We start from the raw sequence: 15,056 nt of genomic DNA on the forward strand, positions 1-15,056 counted from the left end.
ACGAATCGGCTATTTCTGAAGATGGATCTATATTCATTGAAACTCGAAGAAGGAGGTAATCTGCATGATCATATAAATTGTTTTAATCAGTTGGTTTGTCAGTTGTCTAATGTCGATGAGGTGATGAAGGAGGAAGAGCAAGCCTTGTTATTATTGTCATCATTGCCGAAATCCTATAAGTCGTTTGTGCATATTATGCTGACAGGGAAGACCACTTTGAAACTTGAGGATGTGTTGAAAGCTTTACGGGATAACGAAAGAATGAGTAGAAGTGATAGTTTCTCAAGTGGAGAGAAAATATTAGTTACAGATGATCCCGATAGAGGAAGAGGTTCTAACTGTGGTAGTTCAAGAGGGCGTTCAAAGTCTCGAGTGCAGGGAGATCGAGACATGAGTGCTACTATTGTGGGGAGAAAGGCCATATGCAAATTCGTTGTCCTCAATTTCGTGAAGACTTGAAGAGTTTACGAGATTCAAAGGTAAGGAAAAAGGACAATGAAGAGGTGATTATGGTTAATGATTGTAATAGTGAGTTTATGTTGGCAGAAAACTCGAGTGGGGAATATTGAAGGATGAAAAACCAAAGTGGGTGTTTGATAATGCAGCGTCAGTACACATTTGTAATGATCGGGCTATGTTTGATACATTTAACGGGAACGGGCAGTTTGGTGATATCAAAGTGGGTAATAACAAAAGATGAAGGTTGAAGGTGTTGGGAGTGTGATAAACGCCTAATCCGTACTACTTTAAGATATGAAAACGGACATGTTTTGTGAATGTTAATAGACGATTAGGGCGTTTTTATGTTTGTTTAAGTGTTTCAGGTCTTTGGTGATAAATTGAAGTTAAATGGATCATAAACAAGTCAAGCAAAGTCAAGAATCAAGTCAAGAAGTGTCAAGGCAAAAATCTGAAAAATTGCTATTTCTGGAGAGCAGTCTCAGACGGCCAGGAGGCAATCTGGGACGGCCACAGCTGCATCAAAATTCCGAATTTAAAGGGTTTTATTAATTTTCAGTTTATAACTCCCTCATGGACGACTTTGGAAAAAACCACTTCATATTTTCTCATCCCTGGGCAGTTTCCTAACACACACAACACCCTAATTTCATCATCAATTCATATTTTCATGGAGATCAAAGCCTTAATTGAAGAATCAATGATGAAGATAATAGGCTAGGTTTTCTTTGATCATTCTCATGTGAACAATTATGTAAGACTTTTATGTTCAACCTTTCTCATATTCATGTTGGATTAGATGTTTAATTTTTAATTGTGTTTTGCATCTAATGTTGTTTGGATTTGAATGAATGATTACATGTTTATGACTTTGAATGAATTTCAGCCATCTTTTGGTTCCAAATTATTGTTAATCATAGATTATTGAAAGAATATCTCATGAACTTGTAATTCTATTTTAATGAATTGAAAATCTAGTTGTGTCAATTCCTCGGTTTTTTGTTATCGTGAATCATCACACCCGATTACTTTAGTTCTTAAGTTCATTCAATCCAAATGTTATAACGAATCATGTCTATGTGATTTCCAACGAATATAGGTTAGGTTACATATAAGAAAGCATAATTTGAAGCATGAGAATGATTCCTCTATTTAATTGAATTATTTTGTTAAGTTTATCATCAAGTTCAGTTTTTAATCAAACCAACCAATTAATCGATTTTAAGTTTATGTCTAGATTAAATAGCTTTTGTAACTTGTTTAACACTTTCTCCTGATTCCCTGAGGATACGATACTCTATTTACTCGTACTAATCATTGGTATTTAGTTTTATTTTTGATCGGTCCAACGACATCGATCAAATTTTGGCGCCGCTGCCGGGGAATCGGTGTGCAAAGTGTTAAAGTTGCTTTCAATTTGTTAAAATTTTCAGAAAATACAAAAAGAATTAGTTTAGTTGTTAGTAGTTTGTTTATTTTCTTTGCATTTTTGTACTTCCGAATTACGCTAGGTGTGTTATTTGTGTAGGTTACAGGTTGTTTATGCATACGAGGTATTCATAGAAAAAATCACCTTTGTTGTTTGATCCGGAAATTGAGAAAACAGCTAGGAGAAACCGAGTATTTCACCGTGCAAACATGAGTAATCCCGGAAATATACCACCAATTATTCAACCAACCAGAACCTAACAAGAACCTAACCTTGAACAAAATGTCCAACCCCAAAACCAACCTCAACAACATCCACCCCGATCCGTGAGAAGCGGATTCACAACTCCTCACCGAACTGGAATACCAACTTTTGTTGGAGAAGGATCACGGTATACGGAGTCGGTGTATGAAATTGATAATTGGAATGATGGGAGGTTTGATAATCATGATGATGGATACGATTGGAATGATGGAGATGATTATGGGCAACCACAAAACATTCAATATCCTCAATTTAACCAACCTCAATACATCAACCAAAGAATTCCTCAAGGACCACCACCACGTCACTACCGTCGTGGAGTCCCACCCATTAACCAACCACACAACCGTGTCATTCCTAATATGAACTATCAACCTCCACCACAAGGAGTTGATAGTCATTTCCGACCCGCCATAGCCGTTAATGCCTCACCTATAGTACCACCGGTGTTAAGGGGTAGAGCTTTTGAAGTTAGACCTCAATGTTTGAGTATTTTACCAAGTTTCTATGGTAAAGCAACGGAGGATCCTTATTTGCATTTATCGGAGTTTGAGGCTATTTGTGGTACCATTGGAGGTCAAGGATTTTCTCCGGATGAAGTTAAACTAGTCTTATTTCAGTTCACGTTGAAGGATAAAGCAAAGCAATGGTTTTTATCATTGTCATCGGGTAGTATCTTTACATGGGCTAAAATGCAACAATTCTTGGATGAGTATTACACCATGCAAAAGACTAGTGATGCAAGAACTTCAATAAGAACTTTTCAGCAACAATCAGGTGAAACATTTTATGAGGCCTTCAAGAGATTTAATGAGTTGTTGAGAACTTGTCCTCACCATGGAATTGCTAAATGGGAGTTGATCACGGCTTTCTATGATGGTTTACTACCGGAAGAGAAAAGAGATGTGAATTCAATTAGCAATGGAACTTTCTTGACTAATCCTGAAGATGTTGATTGGGAATTCTTGGAAAAAATGAGTGTGAATTCGAAAAGGCAAGCTCAATCGAATAGGAGAGCAAGACATCCAATAGCTTCTTCATCATTTACAAGTGATCAAGCCACCAAAGATCGACTTGAAGCTTTGGAACGGAAGTTTGCTAAGTTGGGGAAAGTTGAAAGTCAAGGTGTTGCTCAAGTTTCTCAAGAATACCCGATTTGTGAAAGTTGTGATGAACTTGGACATACGGCTTTGCAATGTCCATTGATCCCGGAACAAGTTGAAGAAGTTAATCAAGTGTATGGAGAAAAGAGACCATTTGACATGAACTCCAACACTTATCATCCGGGAATGAGAAACCACCCAAACCTTCGGTATGGAAATTCTTCAAATCAACTCAACCCGAATTTTCAAGGAAATAACCAAACCGGAGGAGCATCATTTCAACCATTCCAAGGCCGAAATTACAACCAAGGGAATTACCAAGGTGGCCAAAATCAGGGAGGATTCAATAGAGGCTACCCAAGGAACTATCAACAAGGTAATAACCAAGGTGGACCTTCGGGAAGCAATGAAGTATCAACCGGGGAGATTATGGAGTACTTGAAAGAAATGGATAGGAAGAATGAGATTCGGGACAAGACGGTTGAGAGTTTGCAAAAGCAAGTAGGTCAATTGGCGGAGGAGGTATCGGAATCGAGGAAGAATCCAGGAAAGCTACCAAGTGACACGAAGATCAATCCACAACATCAAAGTGGCGGTCCGAAGAATGTCAAGAATGTGGAGATAAACAATGTAAGTACTCTTCGTAGTGGTAGGATTTATGATAATAAAGTTGAACCTCCATCATCACTTGTTGATGGTGTGGTGGAGGATGTTAATGATGATCAAGATAGTGAGCATGAACCGGAACTTATTCTACCTAAATCAAATAAGAAAGCGTCTTTTAAAGAGGTAGAAAATGATAGGTCTAATGTTAAATTTTCTGAAAAACAAGGAAAGGATATGGAGGGTAATACCATTCCTTTTCCTTTGGCTTTGATTGATCCAAAACTTAGGCCTACACTTAGGAAAAGAGGTCCCCATGAGGAAGAGATGTGGGAAATTTTTAAACAAGTAAAAATCAACATCCCTCTTATTGACATAATCAAACAAGTTTCGGCTTATGCTAAATATCTTAAGGAGTTGTGTACCCAAAAACGACACCATAAGCTTCCTAAGAAAATTGTCTTAAATGAGGAAGTTAGTGCCATTGTGATGGGTATACTCCCACCTAAACTCCAAGATCCGGGAGCGCCTTTAATTACAATTCAAGTTGGTGATTTTAAAATGAATAAGGCACTTTTGGATATGGGTGCGGGTGTGAGTATCCTACCGGGTATGTTGTATGATCAATATGACTTTTGACCATTGGAAAAAGTCGACACCACCTTGGTAATGGCTGATTTGTCACTAAAACTTCCAAGAGGAATTCTCCAAGATGTCATAGTGAAGGTGGAGGACTTCTATTACCCCGTAGACTTTTGGTTCTTGATTTTGCACCAAGCGGTAATGTGAGGCAACCCAATGTCATCATGGGTAGACCCTTTTTGGCCACCGCTAATGCATTAATTGATTGTAGGCGGGGTACGGTTGAAATGACCTTTGGCAACCGTAAGATTAGATTAAATGTTTTTGCCAGTGTTCCTAACCCCGTAGTTAGTGACGAATGCTTTATGGCGGACGTCATTGATGGGTGCATTTCTCATGAAAGTGAGGAAGACACACGGGAGTCTTGTGCTTTGGTTGACAGGTTAATTTTGGAGCATAGTGAGACATTGAAGAAGGAAGAGAAGGATTGGGAGATCATGGCAATTCAAGAAGGTAGACCATCATGGACTCATTTGGTTGAAAGTTTACCGGATCACATTGACACTCATCTCAAACCTTCCATTGAAAGTCCACCACAAGTTGAATTGAAAGAGCTCCCATCTCATTTGAAGTATGCATTTTTGGGAGAAGAACAAACTTTGCCGGTGATTATTGCATCAAATTTGGAAGAAGTGCAAGAAAAGGCATTGTTAAAAGTGCTCAAGGAGTATAAGGCAGCCATTGGGTGGACAATTGCCGATTTGAAAGGCATTAGTCCATCAATTGTGATGCATAAGATAATCACCGATTCTGAAGCAAAACCTTCACGTGATGCTCAAAGAAGGTTGAATCCACATATGCGTGAAGTTGTGAAGAAGGAGGTGCTAAAATGGTTGGATGTTGGAATTGTTTACCCCATTTCGGATAGTACATGGGTAAGTCCAACACAAACGGTACCTAAGAAAGCTGGAATTCAAGTGGTGAAAGGAGATAGTGGTGAGCAAATTGCAACTCGACCCATCACCGGGTGGAGGGTGTGCATTGACTACCGGAAATTGAACACCGCTACTTCAAAAGATCATTTCCCACTACCATTCATTGATCAAATCATCGAAAAACTTGCAGGTCAGAAGTTTTATTGTTTTCTAGATGGTTATTCAGGTTATAATCAGATTGCTATCCACCCCGATGACCAACACAAGACCACATTTACATGCCCATATGGGACTTTTGCCTTTAGGCGAATGCCATTCGGGTTGTGTAATGCTCCAGCCACTTTTCAGAGGTGCATGATGAGTATCTTTTCAGATATGGTCGGTAACTCACTAGAAATCTTCATGGATGATTTTTCAATTTTTGGCCAAAGCTTTGAAAATTGTCTTGATGAGCTTACAAAAGTTTTGAAAAGATGTGTTGAGACAAATTTGGTTTTAAGTTGGGAAAAGAGCCACTTTATGGTTCAAGAGGGGACGGTTTTGGGTCATGTGATTTCAAACAAAGGCATGGAAGTTGACCGAGCCAAACTCAAAGTCATTTCTACTTTACCCCCTCCAACCAATGTCAAGGGTGTCTGTTCTTTTCTTGGACACGCCGAGTTTTATAGAAGGTTCATCAAGGGATTTAGTGTCATTACAAAACCTTTATGTAATTTGTTACTAAAAGATGTACCTTTTGTTTTTGATGAAGAGTGTTTAAAAGCTTTCGAAACTTTGAAAGACAAATTGGTTGAAGCCCCATTTTGCAATCACCTAATTGGTCCATGCCTTTTGAAATTATGTGTGATGCAAGTGACTTTGCAATTGGGGCTGTTTTGGGACAACGGGTAGACAAGAAACCCGTTGTGATTTATTATGCAAGCAAAACTTTATCGGATGCCCAATTGAATTACACAACCACCGAAAAAGAATTGCTTGCAGTTGTTCATGCAATTGACAAGTTTCGTTCTTACATTTGTGGTAGCAAGGTCATTGTGTACACAGATCATAGCGCGGTGAAGCATTTGATGGAAAAGAAGGATGCCAAGCCAAGGCTAATTCGATGGGTGTTGCTACTACAAGAGTTTGATTTGGAGATCCGAGATAAGAAAGGAAGTGAGAACGTGGTGGCGGACCACTTGTCAAGAATTCAAACAATGGATGATGGAGCAACTAAGGAAATTAATGAGACGTTTCTGGATGAACATCTACTAACCGTTTCTATTGTTCCTTGGTATGCAAATTTTGTGAATTTTTTGTCTGCAGGTAAGATACCGGAACATTGGCCTAAAAGAAAGAAGCAACAGTTCTTGGCACAAGCAAAACAATACATTTGGGACGAGCCGGATTTGTTCAAAGTTGGCCCTGATCAATTGGTGAGAAGATGTGTTCCGGAAGAAGAGATTCAAGAGGTGTTGACTCATGCACATTCATTTGCATGTGGAGGTCATTTCAGCGGCCAAAAGACAGGTTATAAGGTTTTAATGTGTGGTTTGTTTTGGCCTAGTATCTTTAAAGATGCCGCTGAATTTGTTAAAAAGTGTGTTAGGTGTCAACAACTAGGTAGTATAACCAAGAGGAACAAAATGCCCATGCAACCAATTTTAGTTGTTAATATTTTTGATGTTTGGGGCATTGATTTTATGGGTCCCTTCCCTAATTCCTTTGGTAATTACTACATTTTAGTAGCCGTAGATTATGTTTCCAAATGGGTAGAAGCCATTGCCACTAAAACCAATGATCATACCGTAGTTTGCAAGTTTGTTCAAAGTAACATTTTCTCAAGATTTGGAATTCCTCTTGTCATCATAAGTGATGGGGGATCTCATTTTAAAAATTTTCAGTTTGGTAAACTTCTCAAACGGTATGGCGTAAACCACCGAATCGCTACTCCATATCACCCACAAACAAGTGGGCAAGTTGAAGTGTCTAATAGGCAAATTAAAGAAATTTTGCAAAAGACGGTTAGGCCCGATAGAAAAGATTGGTCTACTAAACTCAATGATGCTTTATGGGCCTACCGTACCGCTTTCAAAACGCCTATTGGAACCACACCATATCGGTTGGTTTATGGGAAGGGTTGTCATCTTCCAATTGAGCTTGCACATAGGGCTTTGTGGGCCGTTAAGGCCGTTAACATGGATTTTGAGAGTGCAGGTAAGGAAAGAAAGTTACAATTATGTGAATTGGAGGAATTGAGGAATGAAGCATATGAATGCGCATCAACATACAAAGACAAGATGAAAGCGGTTCAGGATGCCAAGTTGAAGAAAAAGGTGTTCGAAGTTAGCCAAAAGGTTTGGCTTTACAATTCAAGACTTAAATTCTTTCCGGGAAAACTCAAGAGCAAATGGATGGGTCCGTATGTGATTACAAGAGTTGGAAAGTTTGGTGAAGTTGAAATTGAAGACCCGAAAGATGGAGTAGAGCAAATGGTAAACGGACATCGTTTGAAGCCGTATTTGGATGCAACCGACATCAATGGAGCGACAAAGGAAATGGTGAACTTCATCTCAAGTCCACCATCTTATGAGGTTGTTTAAATCGTTTGAGGTAATGTCGGGCTGAGGACAATAAATTTAGCGCTAAACGGGAGGCAACCCATTGTTTATTTGTTTTCTATCGTCATTCTCGGTATGTTTCGCTTTCGTGAATTTTTATTTAGTTATTTTAGTATTTTGTTGCATAGTTACACAAGTTGGATAATTCTCGGCACTCATGTTTGAGAATTAAGTTGGGGAAGGTTGGTCGGGTGAGAAATGAGAACGTTTTGCAATTTTTCGAGCCAATTAACTTATCTTTAATTTATGTGTACGTTGGGGACAACGTACGATTAAGTTGGGGAAAGGAGTTCAATTTTAAATAATTGCAATTGTTTTTAAATAAAGTTTCGAAGTGTTTTTAAATAAGTTTCAAATTTCAAACTTTAAATATGAATTGTGACTTGTTTTAAACATTTTAAATAAACTTTAAATTAAAATATTAAGTTGAATGTGGCTGTATAAAAAAATAAATAAATAAATAAATAAATTCAGTTTTGGCGTCTTGCACGTTGGAGGTACAGTCCCAGACGGCCCCTTGAATTGCTCTGAAACGATGGACGACACCCAGGCGCCTGTTTCCTCTGTTTTACGGCAACATGAACGGCCAAGTATCAATCTCCAAGCCACCGTCTCAGACGGTGGCTAGGGCGTGCGGGACGGCTAAGAAAGAAACAGGACAGGCGTGTTATACGGTCCACCACAAATTCTCAAAACGTTAGACGGCTACTAAACGGGGCTATCCCCTGTTTTACGGTAGTGAGACGGTGGAACTTCAACTTCCAAGCCACCGTCTGGGACGATGGCTGGCGGCGTCCGAAACGGTGGTTAGGTTTTGACTGAGATCGAAGGAGATGAACAGGGACGATGGGGCGTGTTTGGCTGGCGGGTCAAAAGTGCAAGTGGGTCGGGTCGTCTGGACAGTTGACCCGGTCAACTTAATTTAGTTTAATTTTCTTTTTCTTTTTTGTTATTATAGTGTAAATAATAATAATAATTTAATTAGTTCAAAATTGAAAATTTTATAGCCACTAAAAAACAAAATAATCGATTCATTCATCTAGATCGTGCCCTCTCTCCCTCTCAAATTCTTTTCTTCCCCAATTTTTCTCCATAAACCTTAATTTTTCAAATCACCATGTCTTCTTCAATACTCAACCAAATCAAACAATTCTTGATTCAAAATCGCATAATTTTTCGAGAGCTACAAAACCCTTACCTTTGTTTGTTCAATTTCGAACTAGATTTTTCTGGAAAAGTGAGTCAAGAAACGAATTTTTGAAGATTTTTCTTGTTTTTGTTTTTAATTGTTAACCATTAATAAAGTTTGTAACTTTTTGGTTATTTTTCTTAACAGGATGACAAAAACAGGAGGAAAGTTGATGAAAACTCTAGCCAAATCAACCGAGCCCACTTCTTCAAATCAACCTCAACAAAAAAGGAGGAGAAAGATGGTTAATTATGATGAAGAAGATGACACAACTCAAGAACAAGCAATGGAAGTTCAACAACAAGACGAAAAGCCCGAATGGCCGTGTAGTAATCCCCTATCTTCTTTACCTTATAAATGGCAATGTGAATTGTTTAAAGATAAAATGGGTACGACCGAAAATATGAAAAAACAATTGTTGGGTGAAAGGAAAGTTTTGTTGAAAGATTTTAGGGGTTTTGGGTTCATTGAAGCTTTTGAAAATATTGGTTGGAAAAATGTCTTAGTATGGAATAATAATGATGATCCCGAAGTGAATTTAGAAGGTATTATGGAATGGTTGGGTACGTTGAAAAAGATTGATGGTAAGAAACCTCCCGAGACCACCAAGTTAGTCGGTAAGGTGGATGGTAAAGATGTCACAATGTCTTTTGAAACTTTGGATAAAATAGTGAAGTTTGATTTAGGTCCTAAGTCGAAAAAGTCATTTGATTTTGTGTCTGATGATGTATTAAATGGGGTAGCTCCGGATATGAACTTGGTAGAGATGATAGCCGAGTTGTTCACCTATCCTCGAGATGCTTTGAATGTAAACAAGAATTTAAGCCGTGCTAGGTTGAAACCGTTACCCCGTTTGATCATGAGCATTATTAGTTGGAATATTTGTCCAAGAAGTAGTGACAAGGGTTTAATAAGGTTACAAGAAGTTGTAGTATTGTATGCTTTGGTAACGGGAAAGTTGAATTTGCCACTTAGACACATTATCATGACAAATATTTGGGAGGGCCGCAACAAGAAGGTTAAATTGATCATTCCTTATCCGAGGCTCATTACTCGCCTAATCTTGAGTCATAAAGCCGCTACAATTGATTCACCCACAATTTCGGTTAATCAAGTTGTTGTTTCCATGAAGAAATTGTTGAATGGAACTGAGTGGGCTTTGGAGGATAGGCCTTAATGTAGGATTTTAAAGGACTTGAAGTCAATGGGGCGTTTGATAGCTCCTAAGGATGGATTAACTTTGGAGGAGGTTGAGGCGCAATTGGAGCTTGTGGGGCCTATGGATGTTGACGAGCATGGTGAGCCTAGTGGTGATAATGTGGGGAATGAGGAAGAACCACCAAGGATATGTGGTGGTGTGTTAGATGCAGGTATAGGGAGAAATAGGCCGAGTGTTGGGATTAAGCGGCCTGGTGACTACCATCGATGGACTTCTTTTGAGAAGAGTATGTGGGATTTGGCTGCTCAACAAGTTGAAGAAGCAAGAGTTAGGCGACAAGAGCAGAGAGATTATGAGCGGGCAATGGCATATGCTCATGAGTTGGAGATTAGAAGAAGATTCCAATATACGGAAGCCGTTCGTCATCATGAGGATCACACTGCGGGCTTCCTTTTATCGAGACTCCTCCAGTTTATAACTTTCAGACCATAGGAGATTATGAGGAGGAGAAACATCCCGCTTATCCTCAGAGCCATGATTCTGAGTGGTTACCACAGCAGTCTTGTGTAGGTCGGATGGAGACTGGTCCGAGTGATCCCCCAACATCATCTTTTGCAGCTTCTTCTTCTACTGCTACTCATGATTCATTTGATGGTCAGTCTTTGTATCGGAGCTTGATGGAGTCGATCTTTGGACCACCTCAGGGTCCACGTCAGTGATTGGTACCTTCTATCCATTTTTCTAATTCTCTTGTGTGATTATGTGCTTTTCTGTGTTTGTTTTATATTTTTGGCCTTTTCAATTCGTAGGTAGATTTAATTTCTAGTTAATTTCATTTATATCTCTAGTTTAGATGTTGATTTACTTTCTTGTAATATAAAATTGAATCAAAGAGACAAAATGTTCGAGTTATGTTAGTTATATATGTTTGTAAAATGAGGCTTTCTTGTGATTGGATGAGTACATGTAAGCGGGGCTAGGTAGTGTAGGCTAGATTGCATGATATGATTGACTTATGAGCCGCTTGATAGAGTTGCTAGCAAGTAAAAACATAGAAATGTGCAAATAAGGGTAATATGCCAATTGTGAGTCGCAATGCATGTATCACATTTATTTATCCGTTATATCCTTCAATTTCATGAGAAAAACGCCTCGTCGACGATTGATTTAGATTGTTAGCGTAGCATTGTTTCTCGTGATCCTTATCATATTGTGTGAACCATTATTGTACATTAGGTTAGAACTAGTACACTTACCGTGTCGAGACTTCTAGCTTGAATTATGTGCTCAAAACTATAAAACAATCATACAAATCACTCCATATTTCACCTCACTTCGTTATGAAATCCGTAATTGTTCAAAGTTGTGTTGTTTATGATGATGAATCAAAAGAAAGAACAAATCAAAGTCAAATTGAAAAATCCGGTTAAGAAAGTCAAAGTATATGGTCATAAGTGAAATTCAATTCAATTATCCATGTAAGTTGATTCAAAAGAACCAAAAGTGAATTGTTCCAAAATCATTCTAGTAAATCGCCCAATTGAGAATCATTACCGTGTTTCATTCCATATTTCCATCAATCTTGTATGAATACCGAAGTAATAGTTTGAGTTGTGAGGTCTTGATTCGATTTGTGTACTAGCCTATGACTTTTAGTGTGCAATAATGAGTTGAGAGCTTTATATATATATATATATATATATATATATATATATATATTGGCACATCTTTTGCTAATTCACTCAAATATGAACCGAGGGGAGTGCACATTGTGAGAGTGTGATGCATGTATTGTGGCGAATTTGAGGTTTATTAGGTTTAATTGCACAGTTATATATTTCTATTTGCTAGTCGTAAATCTTTTGATAGTTGTAAGTCTTGTGAGTTGGTTGTATTATGTGGTTTGGTTTGCATTACTTAGTTTTGCCCAAATGTACTTTGAAGGTTGCTTGAAGATTGAGTTTTACAAGTATATATAATCGATATAATTCTTATATGGTGTTTCTTTGGTGATAGGATATATTATGGGATTGTAAATTGACTTGTCACATGATGAATGTCTTTTTCGGGACGAAAAAGAGTTAAGTTGGGGAATGTGATAAACGCCTAATCCGTACTACTTTAAGATATGAAAACGGACATGTTTTGTGAATGTTAATAGACGATTAGGGCGTTTTTATGTTTGTTTAAGTGTTTCAGGTCTTTGGTGATAAATTGAAGTTAAATGGATCATAAACAAGTCAAGCAAAGTCAAGAATCAAGTCAAGAAGTGTCAAGGCAAAAATCTAGAAAATTGCCATTTCTGGAGGGCAGTCTCAGACGGCCAAGAGGCAGTCTGGGACGGCCACAGCTGCATCAAAATTCCAAATTTAAAGGGTTTTATTAATTTTCAGTTTATAACTCCCTCATGGACGACTTTGGAAAAAACCACTTCATATTTTCTCATCCCTGGGCAGTTTCCTAACACACACAACACCCCAATTTCATCATCAATTCATATTTTCATGGAGATCAAAGCCTTAATTGAAGAATCAATGATGAAGATAATAGGCTAGGTTTTCTTTGATCATTCTCATGTGAACAATTATGTAAGACTTTTATGTTCAACCTTTCTCATATTCATGTTGGATTAGATGTTTAATTCTTAATTATGTTTTGCATCTAATGTTGTTTGGATTTGAATGAATGATTACATGTTTATGACTTTGAATGAATTTCAGCCATCTTTTGGTTCAAAATTATTGTTAATCATAGATTATTAAAAGAATCTCTCATAAACTTGTAATTCTATTTTAATGAATTGAAAATCTAGTTGTGTCAATTCCTCGGTTTTTCGTTATCGTGAATCATCACACCCGATTACTTTAGTTCTTAAGTTCATTCAATCCAAATGTTATAACGAATCATGTCTATGTGATTTTCAACGAATATAGGTTAGGTTACATATAAGAAAGCATAATTTGAAGCATGAGAATGATCCCTCTATTTAATTGAATTATTTTGTTAAGTTTATCATCAAGTTTCCAATTAATCGATTTTAAGTTTATGTCTAGATTAAATAGCTTTTGTAACTTGTTTAACACTTTCTCCTTATTCCCTGAGGATACGATACTCTATTTACCCGTACTAATCATTGGTATTTAGTTTTATTTTTGATTGGTCCAACGACATCGATCAGAGTGTATGCTTCAAACTTCATAATGGAGTTGTGAAGACCGCTTTGAATGTGAAGTATGTTCTGGGTGCGTCGACGAATATACTTTCACTTGGAGTTTTGACATCCCGTGGGTACTGTTATGTTGGAAGAAAAAATACTTTGAAGGTGTACATGAGAGATAGACTAGTTTTTCAGAGGATGGAGAAATTCGAAGAATCTATGCTACTTAGATGGTGAATCCCTATTAGGGAGGACTTGTTTCGAGAACAAGAAGGTGAAGAAGACCGAGAGAAGAGTGCATTTCTCGAATAAAGATGAGATATTGGTCAAGGGAGGAATTGATGGTATTTGACCCAAAGTCTTTGTCCCACATTGGTATGGGAAGAAAAATGGTAGGTTGCCTATATAAATATGAGTTATTAGTTATGTTTTATGGACTTCATTATTGTGTGAGAAATTCTTGAGAGGTGAGTTTCTTGTAAGAGTGAACTTTTGTGAGGGTTTATAGATTGTTGAGAGTGAGCGTCTCCATTCTTGTAATCCAAGATTTGTAGTGTTATTTGTGGTAGTAGATTAGACTCTTTGAGTTGAACCAAGTAAATATTGTGTCGTTTGTTTTTTCATGTTTACTTTATTATTGGTTATTTGCGTGTTGATTTCTTCGTTTGCGGTGATTGATCCCTACAGTGAATTGAAATGTGACTCGAATTGTAAGAGTTAGGATATTTGATAATATATAATTATATATATATATATAAGTTTTTATTGTAGAAGTATTGTATCGTATCGTATTGATATATTATACTAAAATAGTAACCATTATTAAAATAAAATCAACTTTGAAAGAGTATAAAAGAGTTACGTTAGTTTTTAAAAAAAATAAAAATAAACTAAAAGTAAAAATATTATTTTTGTGACTCGTGACTCGGAGTATGACTCGTACCGACTCGCACAACAAAACACGAGTCATGCTACGAGTCTGGAGCAAAACGAGTCTAACACCGAGTCGCCTTGTTTTCACTTGATTTTGACTCGACTCGTATGAGTCGACTCATGACTCCTACGAATTTGACAACTATGCTATTAACCTCGATAACTCATCATCACCACCGTTTTTTAGAAACCCATTTTTCAGTGAACATAAACAATAATTTGCGATCGGGTTACACAGGTTTAGTTCAACCAGTTGGTTATTTCTAACTTTTGTTAATATATATTTTATAAAATTGATAGAAAACTTATACACTCTCATTAATAGTCAAAAAATAATATATCAAATATATATTTTATCAAAAGATATAGTTTTTAAATAATAATAAAAAGAAATAATAACAACATTTAATATACACAAATTCACAAAAATTATTATAAACAAAATATCAGAATAAAAAAAATTAAAAAAAATAAATAACCAGTTGAACTAGTAAAAATCAATAAAAACCGTGTAACTCGTCTAGAACTAATCTTTTAAACAATCGGACATGAAAAATCAGCGCACTCTTCCAAAACTTGATCGGATCATCGACCAGCCGTTTCAAATTGGTTTTTAAAACGTTGATCACCATGTGATCATTCA

At 37.1% G+C, this 15,056-nt stretch overlaps 1 pseudogene; it reads right to left on the bottom strand.

Annotated features, from left to right (window-relative positions):
• Positions 1 to 2,897: 2,897 nt before the first annotated feature.
• LOC122594735 lies at positions 2,898 to 2,996 on the bottom strand (annotated as a pseudogene).
• Between the last annotated feature and the right edge of the window lie 12,060 nt (positions 2,997 to 15,056).

Source organism: Erigeron canadensis, chromosome 3 (genome assembly GCF_010389155.1).
Source record: "Erigeron canadensis isolate Cc75 chromosome 3, C_canadensis_v1, whole genome shotgun sequence".
Classification (NCBI taxonomy): Eukaryota; Viridiplantae; Streptophyta; class Magnoliopsida; order Asterales; family Asteraceae; genus Erigeron; species Erigeron canadensis.